At 37.1% G+C, this 5,349-nt stretch overlaps 1 non-coding gene across 1 annotated transcript; it reads left to right on the forward strand.

Moving 5' to 3' along the window:
• Positions 1-1,788: 1,788 nt before the first annotated feature.
• LOC112611797 lies at positions 1,789-1,895 on the forward strand. Its single transcript, XR_003116758.1, has one exon. It is a non-coding gene; the product is annotated as a U6 spliceosomal RNA (small nuclear RNA).
• The last annotated feature ends 3,454 nt before the right edge of the window (positions 1,896-5,349 follow it).

Consider the following 5,349-nt stretch of genomic DNA (forward strand, 5'->3'; position numbering starts at 1 on the left):
TAAAAGTAGAGTAATTTAAATACTCTGATACTAGAAGAAAGACCATAGAAAATTATACCTTTATTTAGGATCCATGTTTAATAAACTATACTAGAAAAAACTAAGTCTTTAGAAAAGAAGTAACCTAGATGCATACATCAAATATAATTCTATAGATTAATTTCTTTTTTTTTTTTTTTTTTTTTTTTTTTTTTTTTTTTTTTTTGAGACGGAGTCTCACTGTGTCTCCCAGGCTGGAGTGCAGTGGCGTGATCTCGGCTCACTGCAAGCTCCGCCTCCCGGGTTCACGCCATTCTCCCGCCTCAGCCTCCCAAGTAGCTGGGACTACAGGCGCCCGCCACCGTGCCCGGCTAATTTTTTGTATTTTTAGTAGAGACGGGGTTTCACCATGTTAGCCAGGATAGTCTCGATCTCCTGACCTCGTGATCCACCCGCCTCGGCCTCCCAAAGTGCTGGGATTACAGGCTTGAGCCACCGCGCCCGGCCAGATTAATTTCTTATATTTTTAGAAGACTGATAAATATGTGTATGTTACTTAAAAATATATGTAAATACATTGTTAAAGACATAAATCTTTAAAAACCTCATAATTTAATTAAATAGAAAAATAAAACACATGCACATATGTCCTATATTACGTTCAAAATCAAATAACATGTTGCAAATACATTCACGATATATAACAGAGTTATAGTCTCAAAAATATAGCATTTATACAAATAAATGAAAATAATAAAATGTTCTATCCCACCAGAAAAAAAAATTAGCAAAGTTTATAGGTAACCAATTCACAATAGAAAAATACTACTAGCTGTTTTAATCATACAAAAATGTTCAAAATCACATACAGTTAAAGGACACAACATTAAAACAAGATAATTTTATCACTATTCACACTGTAAAATATTAATACTATTGGTATCATTAGGAGTGTGTCTACATATTATTAGAGTAGTTTAAATCAGTTTTAATTTGCAGGAATACATGTTATAATATGTATCAAATAGTTAAAACTTGCATATCCTTGGGCTCAGTAACTCTAGATACTGGAACTTTTTACATGAAAATAGTAAACATGTCTTCTGAGAATATAACCCAAATACAATTTTATAGGATTCTACTTGAGGTTATCACTGGATACTCCTTGGTTTGGGGACAGCGACTTGAGTCTAGCAAGGTGAATATCACAGGGAGAGTGGAAAGATAGGGTGCAGTGGATGCTCACACTGAGAGGGAAAGGTTATGGTAAGCAGTAATGGAAATGAGCTACCTTAGCAACATATATGTGTCTTAAAAACACATTGTCAAGTGAAAAAAGAATGAGACATATAACACAGTTTTCATAAATATAAAGTATATGCACAATCCCAAAACATTTTACTAAAACATGTACGCATAAAACGAAGTACAGTAAGCATGTTTAGTGACTTTCTATAGGGGGAGTGGGAGTGGTGGAAGAAAAACTAGTGGACAACAGGGACACTGGGAAATAATAATAGCCTAAGGGAACTTAATGGGGATTACGTGATAATGAGCAAAGGACTGAGATGTACAATTAACTCAAGGCTCTGCATCTGCTTTTTAAGAAAATACATGGAATATACTAGATATGATCAGACATACATTTACAAAGATGAGATGGAAAACCTATTATGCATTATATCACAGAATACCGGGTTGCACATGTTAAAATATGAAGAGCAATATGCATTTTAAGCATTAAAATAATGATATAAGAAAGATTTACTGAAAAACATTATTTAAATAACCAGACAAAAATCATATAATGTGGTCACTTTGGGAGCACATATATTAAAATTGTAATGATACAGAGAAGATTAGCATGGCCCCTGCACAAGGGTGACATGCATGTTTGTGAAGGTTTCATATTTTTCAGTATCGTGAAAATGGCCATAGTGCCCAAAGTAATTTATAGATGTAATATTATTCCTATTAGCCTACCATTTACATTCTTCACAAATTTAGAAAAAACTGTTTTAAAATTCATATGGAACCAAACAAGAGTCTGTATGGCCAAGACAATCCTAAGCAAAAAGAACAAAGTTGGAGGCATCACCCTACCATACTTCAAACTATATTATAAGGCTACAGTAACAAAAACAGCATGATACGGGTACAAAAACAGACACATAGACAAACAGAACAGAATAGAGAACTCAGAAATAAGATTGCACATCCACAACCATCTCATCTTCAACAAGCCTGACAAACACAAGCAATGGGGAAATAATTCCCTATTCAACAAATGGTGCTGGGATAACTGGCTATCTGTTTGCAGAAAATTGAAACTGGACCACTTCCTCATACCTTATACAAAAATTAACTCAACATGGATTAAATACTTAAATGCAAAACCCCAAACTCTAAAAATCCTAGAATAAAATATAGGCAGTACCATTCAGGACATAGGCATGGGCAAAGATTGCATGATGAAATCGTCAATAGCAATTGCAAAAAAAGCAAAAATTGACAAATGGGATCTAATTAAACTAAAGAGCTTCTGCACAGCAGAAGAAACTATCAGAGTGAGCAGGCAACCTACAGAGTGGGAGAAAATCTTTGCAATCTATCCATCTGACAAAGGTCTAATATCCAGAATCTACAAGAAACTCAAACAAATTTACAAGAAAAAAACAACCCCTTTAAAAAGTGCGTGAAAAACATGAACAGACATTTCTCAAAAGAAGACATTCATGCAGCCAACGAACATATGAAAAAAGCTCAACATCACTTTAGAGAGAAGCAAATCCAAACCACAATGGGATACCATCTCATGCCACTCAGAATGGCCATTATTAAAAAGTCAAGAAACAACAGATGCTGGCAAAGTTGTAGAGAAATAGGAACACTTTTACATTGTTAGTGGAAATGTAAATTAGTTCAATCATTGTGGAAGACAGTGTGGCGATTCCTCAAAGAGCTAGAACCAGAAATACCATTTTACCCAGCAATCTCATTACTAGCTATATACCCAAAGAAATATAAAGCATTCTATTACAAAGACACACACACACGTATGTTCATTGCAGTACTTGTCACAATAGCAAGGACATAGAATTAACTGAAATGCCCATCAATGATAGACTGGTTAAAGAAAATGTGGTACATATACACCATGGAATACTATGCAGCCATAAAAAGAAATGGGATCATGTCCTTTTCATAGACATGGATAAAGCTGGAAGCCGTCATCCTCAGCAAGCTAACTCAGAAATAGAAAACCAAACACTGTACGTTCTCACTTTTAAGTGGGAGCTAAAGGATGAGATCACATGGACACAGGAAGGGGAACAACACTCTGTGGCATGTTTCAGGGTGGAGTCAAGGAAGAAAGAGTATTAGAAAGGATGGCTAATGCACACTGGGCTTAATAGCTGGGTGATGGCTTGACAGGTGCAGTAAACCACTATGGCACACATTTGCTTATGTAACGAACCTGCACATCCTGCACATGTACCCCAGAACCTGAAAATAATAATAATTTTAAAAAGTTCTAAAAGATAACATAATAAAATGTTGCATAAAGAATGATGGCATTGCTATCAAAAATAATAAGAGATATAATGGTAATCTATATATCAGGGTTTCCAAAATATCCTACTATTTTCCTTTTGGGGTTTTGGGATTGTGGAAGTGCCCTATTTGCTACCTTTGAGTTACGGAAAGTTGAGAAATTTCACACCACATGCTACTCAGAGATTTAACATGCTAATGAGTTTTGTGAGAAGATGTAGTAAGCAAAATTTTCCTACTTAGAATAACATGTGTTGTTTTTGTTTGTTTGTTTAATTTCATCTGCTTGCTTATGGAATTAGCTTTTAGTATAAGATATTTTGAATACTGTTTATATTGAACAAAATGCTAAGAATATGATAGATAAATTGATTTTTCCATACTGTCTTCATTTAGCAAAAATATACACTTATTACCAAATTCCTAAAATATATTATAGAATGATTAAATGATAAACTTCAGTTGCTTATGTATCTAAATAATTCTTGCCCAGCTGTAATAGAAAAGTGAGTATTTTATTTCTCTGGAATAATCTTCTAGTTTAATTTGCAAATGTTTTATTTTCTTTACTTTTTTTCCTGTCTCTTTCCTCTGAGTACCCTCTGTAGCATCTGAAATGGCTTAACTAATCCAATAACTAAACACATGGAAACTTCTGTCTGCCATACTTGGACCACTCTTTATACATCAGTTATTTTTCTTTAAATTAGTCATTTTAAATTAGTATCAGCTACATAGCTTTCTTGAGATCATTACATTGCTTGCTTTCTTTAAGGCACTTGGGATAATGTCTGGAAAATAGAAAATGCCATAATAGTCTTCTACCACCAATGCTGTTTTGTCATTTTCTCTTCCATTAAAATCAGAACAAATTATTGTCATGTACTACATCCAACTCTACGTATTTTATGTAGTTGAAATGCACTTAATTTTTTACCTAATTGAAAGTTCTAATTCCTTTGTATTGAAGCGGGAAAGGTTCCCTTGTCCCCCTCCCTGGGCATGAGACAGGGGGAGTGGCTCACTTCTTCAGTGCCCTGCTGTTCAAATCTCTAGGGGAACAAACCTCTAGGGCACGGGTTGTGGGGCTGGCTTCCCCATCGCCGGAGAGCTACTTCCACTGAATAAAACTGCACTCATTCTCGAAGCCCATGTGTGATCCGATTTTTCTGGTACAGCATGGCAAGAACTCCGGATACAGAAATCCTTCTATCCCTGCGACAAAGAAGAGGGTCTAATTGAGCTGGTTAACACAAACTGCCTGTAGACAGCAAACTAAAAGAGCACCCTGTAACACATGCCCACTGGGGCTTCAGAGCTGTAAACATTCACCCCTAGACACTGCCCTGGGGTGCTTTTCCCCTGGAGTTGGGCTGCTCTAAGGCCCAGCTCTACTCCAACTGCTCTCAGCAAACTCGGTCTGGTCCTGCTGGCCCATGGCCTGCCGGCGTGCAGGCATCTGTCAGTGTCCTATTCCACCAGCGTGCTCCCGTCGGGATTCCTCCATGTCCTCGCGCTTGGCTTGTGTCTTCTTCCACTAATGCGCTTGTGTCTTCTTCCACTAATGCGCCCCTTTCGAAGTTTGGCCACCTGTTTATCTGCCTGTTAGGGTCTTAGGTTCTTAGAGGCCCAGGATTGGGGCGTGGTGGGCCAGGGTGGTCTTGGAAAATGCAACATTTGGGCACAAAAGCAGGAGTGCCTGTCCTTATCTAGGTCCGCGGGGGTGGAGCCCTACCCAGGTACCTGCCTTTCTCTACCCAGCACTTCCCTGCCCCCCCCCCCATATCAGTATGAATTCACATATTTAATAAATTA

This window comes from Theropithecus gelada, chromosome 18 (genome assembly GCF_003255815.1).
Source record: "Theropithecus gelada isolate Dixy chromosome 18, Tgel_1.0, whole genome shotgun sequence".
In the NCBI taxonomy this organism is placed as follows: Eukaryota; Metazoa; Chordata; class Mammalia; order Primates; family Cercopithecidae; genus Theropithecus; species Theropithecus gelada.